The sequence below is a fragment of the Aegilops tauschii genome, chromosome 3 (assembly GCF_002575655.3).
Source record: "Aegilops tauschii subsp. strangulata cultivar AL8/78 chromosome 3, Aet v6.0, whole genome shotgun sequence".
NCBI classification, from domain to species: Eukaryota; Viridiplantae; Streptophyta; class Magnoliopsida; order Poales; family Poaceae; genus Aegilops; species Aegilops tauschii.
In genome coordinates, this window is record NC_053037.3 from 517,278,562 (window position 1) to 517,292,889 (window position 14,328).

Consider the following 14,328-nt stretch of genomic DNA (forward strand, 5'->3'; position numbering starts at 1 on the left):
GTTACAAGTTGAGAAGCTTATTACTCTTGGGTGCTTGGTACCCTTGAGCTTGATCCTCTTGGGTGCTTGGGCGCCCTAGACGGTTGGTGGTGTTCGGAGCTCAATCATTGTGGTGTAAAGCTCCGGGCAAGCGTCGGGGTCTCCAATTAGGTTGTGGAGATCGCCCCGAGCAATTTGACGGGTACCGGTAACCGCCCCCAAGGGTTGCCAAAGTGTACGGGTTCAGTGACCGCCCCCAAGGGTTGCCATTTGTACGGGTTCGGTGACCGCCCTCAAGGGTCCCTTAGTGGAATCACGGCATCTTGCATTGTGCGAGGGCGTGAGGAGATTACAGTGGCCCTAGTGGCTTCTTGGGGAGCATTGTGCCTCCACACCGCTCCAAATGGAGATTAGCATCCGCAAGGGTGTGAACTTCGGGATACATCATCGTCTCCGTGTGCCTCGGTTATCTCTTACCCGAGCCCTTTACTTATGCACTTTACTTTGTGATATCCATATTGTTTCTTGTCATATATCTTGCTATCACTTAGTTGTTTATATTGCTTAGCATAAGTTGTTGGTGCACATAGGTGAGCCTAGTTGTTGTAGGTTTTGTGCTTGACAAATTAACCGCTAGGTTTATTCCGCATTTGTTCAAGCCTAAACCGTAATTATTTTGAAGCGCCTATTCACCCCCCCCCCTCTAGGCGACATCCACGATCTTTCAGATTTTCTGCGAAACAAAAAACATGCAATAAACAGGAACTGGCACTGGATCAATATGTTAGTCCCAAAAATAGTATAAAAAGTTGCCAAAAGTATATGAAAGTTGTATAATATTTGCATGGAACAATCAAAAATTATAGATACGACGGAGACGTATCAGCATCCCCAAGCTTAATTCCTGCTCGTCCTCGAGTAGGTAAATGATAAAAAATATAATTTTTGATGTGGAATGCTACCTAGCATAATCTTGATCACGTAATCTAATCAGGGCATGAATATTAAGACATGAGTGATTCAAAGTAATAGTCTATCATTTGACATTAAGACAATAATACTTCAAGCATACTAATAAAGCAATCATGTCTTTTCGAAATAACATGGCCAAAGAAAGTTTATCCCTACAAAATCATATAGTCTGGCTATGCTCCATCTTCACCACACAAAATATTCAAATCATGCACAACCCCGATGACATGCCAAGCAATTGTTTCATACTTTTGATGTTCTCAAACCTTTTCAACTTTCACGCAATACATGAGCGTGATCCATGGACATAGCACTTATAGGTGGAATAGAATATGATGGTGGATGTTGTGTGGTGAAGACAAAAAGGAAGAAAGTCTCACATCGACGCGGCTAATCAATGGGCTATGGAGATGCCCATCAATTGATGTCAATGCGAGGAGTAGGGATTGCCATGCAATGGATGCACTAAGAGCTTATAAGTGTATGAAAGCTCAAACTGAAAACTAAGTGGGTGTGCATCCAACTTGCTTGCTCACGAAGACCTAGGGCATTTGAGGAAGCCCATCGTTGGAATATACAAGCCAAGTTCTATAATGAAAATTCCCACTACTATATGAAAGTGATAACGCAAGAGACTCTCTATATGAAGAACATGGTGCTACTCTGAAGCACAAGTGTGGTAAAAGGATAGTAACATTGTCCCTTCTCTCTTTTCTCTCATTTTTTTATTTTTCTCTTTTTTTCTTTTTTTTGTAGGCTTCTTTGGCCTCTCTCTCTTTTTTTGGGGGTCTTCTTTGGCCACTTTTATTTTGATAACCTCACATGGGACAATGTTCTAATAATGACGATCATCACATTTTTATTTACTTACAACTCAATATTACAACTCGATACTAGAACAAAATATGACTATATGAATGCCTCCGGCGGTGTACCGGGATGTGCAATGATCTAGCGTAGCAATGACATCAAAAAATGGACAAGCCATGAAAACATCATGCTAGCTATCTTACGATCATGCAAAGCAATATGACAATAAATCCTCAAGTCATGTATATGATGATGATGGAAGTTGCATGGCAATATATCTCGGAATGGCTATGGAAATGCCATGATAGGTAGGTATGGTGGCTGTTTTGAGGAAGATATAAGGAGGCTTATGTGTGATATAGCGTATCGTATCACGGGGTTTGGATGCACCGGTGAAGTTTGCATAACCCGAATAATAAGGTGGAGAACTCCGGCTCGCCAGCACTTATAATGCTTATGATATGCCATTAACATTATTAATCAAGGTTAAGCCGGTGGAAGTAGAACCACCCTTGAATACTTTCGATATGATCAAAAGAACTTATTTGTAACAAAAAGATGTCAAAAATTTGGAGGCTTCTGATTCGAATACGACCAGAGAACCGTCCCAAAGGGGTTAAGCTAAGATTCGAATACGATCATATAGCCCCCAGTGGCTTTGGCGTTGCCGATCAAGAGGGTACCGACAGCTATGTTCTCTTTGGTTCGAATACGACCTATGTTTGAACAGGAAGCCCCCAAATGACCTTGAGAGTTGTTTAACGACGCTGATTCGAATACGATCCACGTCGGTTCCCAAAGGGGGTTGAGCTATGATTCAAATATGACCAAGAAAAACTCCCCAATGAGCTCGGCAATATGCCAATCAAGTGGGTATCGACAGCTATGTTCTCTTTGGTTCGAATACGACCTATGTTTGAACAGGAAGCCCCCAAGTGATCATATTGTTAACGGCTAGATTCGAATACGATCATAAGCCGGATCAACCTCCAAGTGACCATGTAATGTTGCAATGGAAATAACAATAATACATTTACCTTTGGAGGAAAGAAGGACAGAGGTCCTGCTTTATTATTTATCATAATATATACATGGCTATAGAAATATGTACATTATGAGAGCTGGTGGCTCAAGTGTAATAAGGCCGAAGCTGAGCTATGTTCCACGGCCGGCGGGTCTCCTCCTCCGACTTACGTGAATCTCTGTGCTCCCGAACATCAATAAGGTAGTATGACCCGTTGCGCAAGTTCTTGCTGACCACAAAGGGCCCTTCCCAAGGTGGGGATAACTTGTGCGCATCTGTTTGATCCTGGATGAGCCGGAGCACCAAATCACCTTCCTGAAAGACCTGGGACTTAACCCGGCGGCTGTGATAGCGGCGCAGGTCTTGTTGGTAAATCGCCGAGCGAGCTGCTGCTACGTCACGTTGTTCATCCAACAAGTCAAGAGATTCTTGACGCGCCTGCTCATTATCCACCTCGACATAAGCCGCCACTCGAGGCGAGTCATGACGGATGTCGCTAGGGAGGACCGCCTCAGCTCCGTAAACCATGAAGAAAGGTGTGTAACCCGTAGACCTGTTAGGAGTAGTATTGATGCTCCATAACACGGAAGGTAACTCCTCTACCCAACAACCCGGCGTCCGTTGCAAAGGGACCAAGAGCCAGGGCTTGATGCCCTTCAAAATCTCCTGATTGGCTCTCTCAGCCTGACCATTGGATTGGGGGTGAGCCACTGATGAAACATCGAGCCGAATATGCTCTCGTTGACAAAATTCCTCCATGGCGCCCTTAGACAGATTGGTGCCATTGTCAGTTATAATGCTGTGTGGAAAACCAAAGCGAAATATCACCCTTTTATGAACTGAACCGCTGTGGCTGCGTCACACTTACTAACTGGCTCTGCCTCAGCCCACTTTGTGAACTTGTCGACCGCCACCAAGAGGTGGGTCTTCTTATCCTTGGACCTTTTAAAAGGCCCAACCATATCAAGCCCCCAGACCGCAAATGGCCAAGTGATTGGAATCATCCTCAACTCTTGAGCCGGCACATGAGCCCGTCATGAGAACCTCTGACAACCGTCACATTTACTGACTAAGTCCTCTGCATCAGCATGAGTCGTCAGCCAATAAAAACCATGACGAAAAGCCTTGGCCACAAGGGATTTTGAGCCGGCATGATGGCCACAATCCCCCTCGTGAATCTCACGTAAAATTTCTTGACCTTCCTCAGGGGAAACACAACGCTGGAAAGTTCCAGTGACGCTGTGACGATGCAGCTCGCCATTGATAATTATCATTGACTTAGACCGCCGGGTTATTTGTCTGGCCAAAGTTTCATCCTCAGGCAATTCTCCCCGGGTCATGTAAGCCAAGTATGGTACTGTCCAATCTGGGATAATGTGGAGAGCCGCCACCAACTGTGCTTCCGGGTCAGGAACAGCCAAGTCTTCCTCTGTAGGCAACTTAACAGAAGGGTTATGCAAAATGTCCAAGAAAGTATTAGGCGGCACCGGCTTTCGCTGAGAGCCCAGCTGGCTTAATGCATCAGCCGCCTCGTTCTTCCTGCGATCGATGTGCTCTACTTGGTAACCCTGAAAATGTCCAACAATGGCATCAACTTCGCGGCGATAAGCCGCCATGAGGGGGTCCTTAGAATCCCACTTGCCTGACACTTGTTGGGCCACTAAATCTGAGTCGCCAAAGCACCTTACCCGGCTTAAGCTCATCTCCTTAGCCATCCGAAGACCATGGAGCAAGGCCTCGTACTCAGCTACATTGTTAGTACAGGGAAACATCAACCGTAGCACATAGCAAAACTTGTCACCTCGAGGGGAAGCTAATACAACTCCAGCCCCCGAGCCCTCCAATTGCCTGGACCCGTCGAAGTGAATAGTCCAGTATGTATTATCCGGTTTCTCTTCAGGCACCTGCAGCTCTGTCCAATCGTTGATGAAATCCACCAATGCTTGAGATTTGATAGCAGTGCGCGGCACGTATTTTAGACCATGAGGCCCAAGTTCTATAGCCCACTTAGCAACTCTTCCTGTGGCTTCTCTGTTTTGGATGATATCTCCTAGGGGAGCAGAACTAACCACAGTGATAGGGTGACCCTGGAAATAATGCTTAAGCTTCCGGCTTGCCATGAATACCCCATAAACAAGCTTCTGCCAATGTGGATACCGTTGTTTGGACTCAATGAGTACTTCGCTGACGTAGTAAACCGGCCGCTGAACCGGATACTCCTTACCTGCTTCCTTACGCTCCACCACCACAGCCACACTAACGGCTCGTGTGTTAGCGGCTACATACAGCAATAAAGGCTCCTTGTCAACAGGAGCAGCAAGGACTGGTGGCTCAGCTAGCTGTCTTTTCAAATCCTTAAAAGCAGCATTAGCAGCATCATTCCAGATAAAGTCATCTGTTTTCTTCATCATCTGGTACAGTGGCATGGCCTTTTCACCCAACCGGCTTATAAACCGGCTCAAAGCAGCGATGCGACCCGCCAGACGCTGGACGTCATTTATGCACGCCGGCTTAGCCAGAGAGGTGATTGCCTTGATCTTTTCTGGGTTAGCTTCAATGCCTCTGTGAGAAACCAGAAAACCCAAGAGCTTGCCTGCGGGAACACCAAAAACACACTTGGCCGGGTTAAGCATCATCTTGTAGACCCGGAGATTATCAAAGGTCTCTCTCAGATCATCTATCAGGGTCTCCTTCTCCCTGGATTTAACCACGATATCATCCACATAGGCATGAACGTTGCGCCCAATCTGGTTATGAAGACAATTTTGCACGCAACGCTGGTAAGTCGCCTGTGCACTCTTGAGCCCAAAAGGCATAGACACATAACAGAAGGCTCCAAAGGGAGTGCTGAACGCCGTCTTCTCCTGGTCCTTAACTGCCATTTTGATCTGATGGTATCCAGAGTAAGCATCCAAAAAGCTTAAACGCTCACAACCCGCCGTAGCATCAATAATTTGATCAATACGGGGGAGAGCAAAAGGATCAGCCGGACAAGCTTTGTTTAAATCCGTATCTTGAGCACGAGCACCGGGTTAGCTAACCATTCTGGATGAAAAACTTCAACAATAAACCCGGCCACCAAGAGCCGGGCTACCTCCTCACCAATGGCTTTCCGCCTCTCCTCATTAAACCGCTGGAGGAATTGTCTGACCGGCTTAAATTTCGGATCAATATTAAGGGTGTGCTCAGTGAGTTCTCTAGGTACACCCAGCATGTCAGAAGGTTTCCATGCAAAGATGTCCCTGTTCTCACGGATGAACTTGATGAGCGCGCCTTCCTATTTCGGATCCAGATTGGCACTGATGCTGAACTGCTGAGATGAGTCACCTGGAACAAAATCAACAAGTTTAGTCTCATCCGCTGACTTAAATTTCATTGCCGGCTCATGCTCCATGGTTGGCTTTTTCAAAGACGTCATATCTGCCGGGTCAACACTATCCTTGTAAAACTTCAATTCCTCTATCGCACAAACAGACTCAGCATAAGCAGCGTCACCTTCCTCACATTCCAAGGCTATCTTTCGGCTGCCATGAACCGTAATGGTCCCATTGTGACCCGGCATCTTGAGCTGCAAATACATGTAACATGGCCGCGCCATGAACTTGGCGTAAGCCGGCCGCCCAAATAGAGCATGGTACGGGCTTCTTATTTTAACCACCTCAAACGTCAGTTTTTCCGCTCTGTAGTTGTACTCATCTCCAAAGGCTACTTCCAGCTCGATCTTACCGACTGGGTACGCCGACTTACCAGGCACCACCCCATGGAAAATAGTGTTGGACTGGCTGAGGTTTTTATCAGTTAGTCCCATACGACAGAAGGTCTCATAATAGAGGATGTTGATACTGCTGCCTCCGTCCATGAGCACTTTAGTGAATTTGTACCCTCCAACCTGAGGAGCCACTACCAAGGCCAGGTGACCCGGATTATCAACCCGGGGAGGGTGATCTTCCCTACTCCACACAATAGGCTGTTCAGACCATCTCAAATAATGGGGAACCGCCGGCTCAACAGCATTTACAGCCCTCTTATGAAGCTTCTGGTCTCGCTTGCACAGACTGGTAGTAAACACATGATACTGCCCACCATTAAGCTGCTTTGGATTGGTCTGGTATCCCCCTTGCTGCTGCTGCTGATTACCCTGGCCAGACTGCTGATTAAAGCCCCCTTGAAAATTCTGAGAATTGGAATTTGAGCCGCCGCCCGGGCCATGAAATCCGCCGGCTCCTGAGCCGCCGCCCTGCCCATTGTTGCCATTAAAAGCGTTTGAATTTTTGAAGGCTTTCATGATTGCGCAGTCTTTCCATAGATGAGTGGCCGGCTTATCCCTAGAGCCATGCCTTGGACAGGGCTCATTCAACAATTGCTCAAGCGTCGGGCCTGACCCGCTGGCTCGGGGAGGTGGTCTCCCCTTACGTCGGTGGTTGTTACCCTGCGCATTGGCGCTGGCCACAAACTCCACACTGCCATCAGTCTTACGCTTGTTACCTCCCTGGTTCGCCGGGTTATGCTGAGGGCCCTTGCCATTGCCATTCCGTTTTCCCTTCCCTGTCCTTTCATCATCCGACGCGGGATCCTTGGTACTATCAGAGTCGGCGTACTTGACCAGAGCCGCCATCAGCGTACCCATATCATTGCAATCGCGCTTGAGCCGCCCGAGCTTCATCTTCAGGGGCGCAAAACGACAATTCTGCTCCAACATTAAGACTGCAGAGCCGGCATCCATCTTATCAGATGAATGTATTATCTCTTTGACCCGGCGAACCCAATGGGTTGTAGACTCGCCCTCTTGCTGTTTGCAGTTAGTCAAATCCACAATGGACATAGATTGCCTACATGTATCTTTGAAGTTCTGGATAAACCGGGCTTTTAGCTCGGCCCATGACCCGATGGAGTTAGGCGGCAGTCCTTTCAACCAAGTGCGGGCAGTCCCATCCAACATCATGGTGAAGTATTTGGCCATTGCCGCTTCACTAACCTCCAGTAACTCCATAGCCATCTCGTAGCTCTCGATCCATGCTTCGGGTTGTAAATCAGCCGTGTAATTAGGTACCTTCCTAGGTCCTTTGAAATCCTTGGGCAAACGTTCATTACGGAGAGCCGGCACTAGACAAGGGACGCCTCCGGTCCTTGTAGGTATACCCGCGTCGATAGAAGCCGTCGGATAAGCCGGGAGTGGCTGGTAAGCTGTCAGCTGAGCCGCCTGCTCCGCCTCTTGTCGTGCTCTGTCATGGTCTACCATGTTAACGGCTTCATTATGTGTCGGGCCGTGGCCAGCTGGCAAGTCACGGCGCCGGACGTTGCTTGAGCCGGTCGCTGAGATCATGTGCCTGCTATAACTTGGGCTCCAGTTTGGACGAGGGGTTGAATGAATCCTGTCCCGGCTATATGAGTATGCCTCCTGTTGCGCCAGAGCCGTCTGAAGAAGTTCTCTGACCCAGCGGGTTTCGACCGCCGTTGGAGAGTCGCCCTCGATTGGAAGAGCCACCAGTCGCGCCGCTGCGGCGATCATGTTTTCCAACGGCTTGGCATAATGACCCGGTGGTATCGGCACATACTGAGGCAGGGTAGTGTTCATACAGGGAGGCCCCATCACTTGTGGCTGAATCGGCGTTCCAGCCCCGGGTGCCATGGTCTCCGGCGGGTTACTGGGCCCTGCACCAGGCGAGTTGAAGAGGTTTCGAGGATCGTAAACCGGAGGGAGTCGAGATTGAGCCTTCTGATGCCTCCTTCTCATGATCTCATTGGATGCGTTCTGATCCATCGTAAGCTGGAAAGATTGCGCCTGAATCAGCTGAGTCTGGGCGTCGAGAGCCGCTCGTTCTGCAGCCATCCTGATCCCTTCCGCTGCCAGATCTTCCTTGGCTCTTGCTATATCCAACTTTAGCTGTGCCACCTTCGCATCATGTTGAGCTTGATCCGCTGGGGCGACCGTAGCGGTTAACAGGGCCGTCATCTTGTCTGTGAAATCCATCAGCACCTGAGCCGGCGAGTGCACAGGGCCTCCTGCCCCAGTGGCGGAGTTTTGAACAGGTTGTGCGCCGGCCATGAAGATTCCAACCCGGCTCGGCGGCTCAAAGGGGTCCGGAATACTGTCGCCATCGGAACAACCCCTGAGCCTGCCATCTTGAAGCTGGTATAACGAGTTGGTCTCATCCGTGGACGACTCGCTGTCAGAGCGAGCGGCCGTCTCATTGCCAGATCCAGATCCTTCAGAGAGTCCTCCATGGACGCATCCCACGAAAGCACGCTTCAAGGTAGGCAGAGTCCGGGCGGGTCTCACACGTTGAGCCGTCTCGATGAGGTCGGCGCAGAGGTCCGGCTCAGGGCCCGGCTCGCCAATCTTGCCAATGAAAACGTGGATTCCGCCGAAGGGGACCCGATACCCGTACTCGATTGAGCCGGCGTCGGGGCCCCAGCTTGCATCGTCGATGTAGAGCTTGCCGCGACGACTCTTGGTCATCCGGCCCACAGCGTATCCCTTGAGCCCTTCGAAGCTGCCCTTCAAGAACTCAAATCCACCGTGCGCTGGCCCCACGGTGGGCGCCAACTGTCGTGGAATTGTCACGGCAGATGTCCTCGAGCAAGGACTTAGTCGTGGAGCCATCGCAGCTAGGAAGCTTAAAGGGGTTAAACGGGACAAAGGACACGAGGATTATACTAGTTCGGCCCCTTACGGTGAAGGTAAAAGCCTACTCCAGTTGAGGTGGAATTACGTAGGGTTTCGATGACCAGGGAGCTTAACCGCTATGCCTGGCTATCGATCTGATGTTGCTTGTCCTGAACCGCCGCCGGGTCGTCCATTTATATAGAGAGGTTGACGCCCAGCGGCTCTCAGAGTCCCAGCCGGCTTATAACAGTGTCCGGCTCGGACTCTTAACTATTCTTGCCTTACACTACAAGTCTTGCCATAACGGCGGTTTATCACTACGGGCCTTAAGCCGCCTCCGGGTCTTAAGCCCATTACTGAACCGCCATCCTCAAGCTTGGTACTGGGCTTCACATGATGATCATTATGACGTAACCCGGCCCCTCCTGGGCGGGTGATTCTAATGGTTATATCCTCAACAAAGGGGTAAGGTGGTGAGGTTGCAGCCGCGACTAAGCATATATGGTGGCTAACATACGCAAATAAGAGCGAGAAGAGGAGCAACGGAACGGCCGTGAAACTAGCAATGATCAAGAAGTGATCCTGAACTCCTACTTACGTCAAACATAACCCAAAAACCGTGTTCACTTCCCGGACTCCGCCGAAAAGAGACCATCACGGCTACACACGCGGTTGATGCATTTTAATTAAGTCGAGTGTCAAGTTCTCTACAACCGGATATTAACAAATTCCCATCTGCCACATAACCGCGGGCACGGCTCTCGAAAGTTTATACCCTGCAGGGGTGTCCCAACTTAGCCCATTATAAGCTCTCACGGTCAACGAAGGATATTCCTTCTCGCGGGAAGACCCGATCAGTCTCGGAATCCCGGTTTACAAGACATTTCGACAATGGTAAAACAAGACCAGCAAAGCCGCTCGATGTGCCGACAATCCCGATAGGAGCTGCACATATCTCGTTCTCAGGACAACACCGGATGAGACATCCTACGAGTAAAACCAGACCTCGAGTTTCCACGAGGGGGCCCGCAGTCTACTCAGTTCAGACCAACACTTAGAGAAGCACTGGCCCGGGGGGTTAAAATAAAGATGACCCTCGGGAGCGCGACTCCCAAGGGAAAAGAAATAGGTGATAGGCAAATGGTAAAACCAAGGTTGGGCCTTGCTGGAGGAGTTTTATTCAAAGCGAACTGTCAAGGGGTCCCCATAACACCCAACCGTGTTAGGAACGCAAAATCAAGGAACATAACACCGGTATGATGGAAACTAGGGCGGCAAGAGTGGAACAAAACACCAGGCATAATGCCGAGCCTTCCACCCTTTACCAAGTATATAGATGCATTAATTAAATAAGAGATATTGTGATATCCCAACATAAACATAATCCAACATGGAGCAATCTTCATCTTCACCTGCAACTAGCAGCGCTAGAAGAGGGGCTGAGCAAAGCGGTAACATAGCCAAACAACGGTTTGCTAGGAAGGGTGAAATAAAGGTTAGAGGCTATCATGGCGATTTGGGAGACTTGAAGAGCAAGTGATAGGTAGCGCAGCATAGCGATAGAACGAAGCAACTAGCATAGCAATGATAGTAGTGAGATCCAAGGTGACGGTCATCTTGCCTGAAATCCCGCTAGGAAGAAGAACGAGTCCATGAAGAAGATGAAGCCACGAAGACGAACCAAGCGTAGACGAACGAATCCTCACGATCGCAATGAAATGGGAACTATCGAGAAGAAGCACACAACATGGTAAACACACCACACATGAACAAGAAATGATGCTCAACCAAGTATGATGCATGACAAGGCTACATGAAGCTACTCATGGCAAGATATAATGCATACGAGAGCAACACATCAAAGCAAGTTTAAATGAGGCCGGAAGCAACATATAACAACTCTGGTAAGTCCTCATATGCAAAATTTCGAAATTGGTTCAGATCTGAATAAACCTTAAGTTGAAGTTGTTAAGCAGCAAGTTAAAGAGCACCATGATGCTCTACACGAAATTCTACTCAAGTTACATATAAAGTTCATTTAGTTTGGAGCTACGGTCTAGAAGATATGAGCAAAACAAGTCAAACACGACATTGATGCAAAATGCATGCAAACATCAAGCACACACTCCAAAACAAGGATGCAACATGATAATATGAAACTACATGCAAGTCTAACAAAGTTACATATAGAACATGCTCAAAACGGAGCAGCGGTGCAACACATACACTCCAAACAAGATATAACAACAATCTGTCTAAAACAGCAACTAGGCATCTTGCAAGCATCAAAGCAATATGCTACAGCACCCCAACATGCAAAAAAAAGGCATGGACGTGATCTACAGGTAAATCATTACCAAACATGAACACTGAGTTATCTCCAGAAATCACTAGAACATGCTCAAAAGGACACGGCAAGATTGCAAATAATAACAGTTTCACAGACTTAGCAGAAATTACTGGACATGGCAGGAATAACATCAGATTGCCAAGTTTAGAGCTATTAAACAACATGCTACAGGAACAGATCATAGCAAGCAAAGGCATGGAATGAATCTACTAATTGCATAGAACAAAAGTCCCTTACTGATCACGAGCCAAAAAGGCACATAAGATATGATGGCACCCATGTAAACATAGCAAGTTTCATAAACAGATTCAGACTTAGCAGAAAAACTGAGCATGGCATAAACAGAATTATGAAGGCATCTTTGCGAGCTCAAATCACTCATCACAAAGCATTTCATGGCATGAGAAGGTAACTCACAGTAAGAAGAAATGTTCATGAAGCTAAGCATGGCAATAGCATAAGCATAGGATGCATGGATCACTAGAAAAACACATGGCAAAATTGAACTTAATAATAACAGGCTTACAGAACCATTATTTAACAATTTGAGAGCAAGTTTGCAACAAGCTACAGCAGGCTATAAATGCAACCAAGGGCATGGATGGATATATCATAACATGTATAACAAAACACCCTTAGTGAACATCTCCAGATTATGCACAAAACTCATGGTGACAGCAGGTTTACATGGCATCACAATGTTACAGCTACAGACTTAGCAGAAATGACCAAGTCACAGAAATCAGCAACATCATGGAGGCTACTTTGCATGCTTGTGCTAGTCACCACATAGATCAAACAAATACAAGACAAGAACCCCTGAAAAGACGGCATGATGTAGTTCAAAACACATGTAGAGCTCATGCTTATAGGATGCACACACAAAATGCAATGAAAAAGACAAATCACCAAGTTATAACAGTTTCAGTAGATTAACATCATATAGCACTCTTTCAACGATGATTAGGGCATCAAGATGATCTCAAACAAGCATGGCACAATGGAACAAAATGAAGAGCATCTCATGATGAACATTTTAACGTATTATATACACAAATCGGAGCAGCGAGCATGAAGTTATGGCATGATGAACAGGGCAACATGAAGTAGAAATCCAGGGACTTAGAAGAAATCGACCTCGAGGGGGGAAAAGTCAACGCGCCGGATCTCGCCGGAATCTCGCTGGAGAGGAGGGAGATGGCCGGAGACGGGCGGATCCAGGGCCGGGGAGACCTCCTCCGGCCGGATCTCGCCGGATCCGGCGCGGGGCGGCGCGGGAACGGCGAGGAGACGCGGGGCTGGGGCAGGAGCTCAGGGTGGCCGGCGGAGGACGACGACGGCGAGGCGCGCCGGCGGCGTGGCGACGGGACCCGGCGGCGGGGACGGCGGGGCCGGCGAGAGACGCCGGAGCTGGTGCGGGGCGGCGCGGGGCGCGCGAACGGTGGCGGGGAGGCGAGCAGAAGGCGGCGGGGCGCCGGACTCCGGCGACGGCGGGCCTGGGCGGCGGCGCGCGGGCTTCGGCGGCGGCGGTTCGGGCCCGTGCGGGCCCGCGATGGGCTCCGCGGGCCGGCGGCGCGGAGGAGAGAGAGAAGGCCGGCAGTGGCGACATGGCGGCTCAGGATTGGCTGCACGCGGCGGCGGACGCATCCGGCGACGAGATGGACATGTCCGGCGGCGCGGAGGAAGGTGGAACTAGGGTTAGGGTGGTTTCATCCGTGATTTGAGGAGGGGGATGTGTTTATATAGGCAAAGGGAGCTAGGAGAGTCCAAATGAGGAGCGGTTTTCGCCCACACGATCGTGATCGAACGGCGGAGAGCATGGAGGGGGTTTGGATGGGCTCATGGGCTGTGGTGAAGGGGTGTTGGGCTGCAAGACAAAAAGGGCTTTGCGGTACCCGGTTAACCGTTGGGGCATCAGACGACCTTCAAACGGAACGAAATTTGACGGGCGGTCTACCGGTGCTATACCAAGGCCACTCGGCAAATCTCGGTCCATTCCGAGAACGTTTTTCTCCTGCTCACGAAACAAGGTCTGAGAGGGGCGACGGGCGCGTGCGAGAGTGTCGGATCGCGAAACGGACAACGGGGAAAAGGACCGGATGCAAGTTTTGAAAAACATGCAGATGAAATGCAGATGATGACATGGCAAAATGCAACACGCAAGCAAATGACATGGCAACAACGACGAATAACTGGAAGACACCTGGCGCATCGAATCCGGGGCGTTACACGTTAGGTAAGTCGACCGTAGCTCTCACCCAACCAAGAATCTCATGCCAGACCTACCTAGACAAGGAGCAACATGCAAGCAGATGGTGCATGGTCTCAGGCTCTTGACCGCATAGGGCGCAATTAGTGTCGTGAGGTAGACCGTGGCGAGCTAGGCGATCTGTCGTCCAACGACGATCTTGCATGGCCAGCCAGAGAAAGAACTTGATGCATAACGATGCCCATGGCCTCCATGTCAACTTCCAGTGCGGGTATTCGCAAGTGCCAACGAATAGCGCCTGGTAGCAGGAGCTAGCAGAGTACGTAGCCGATGTAGTCCAACGCCAGCTCAGCTTAGGGTGTCGGGCGCATCCGAGA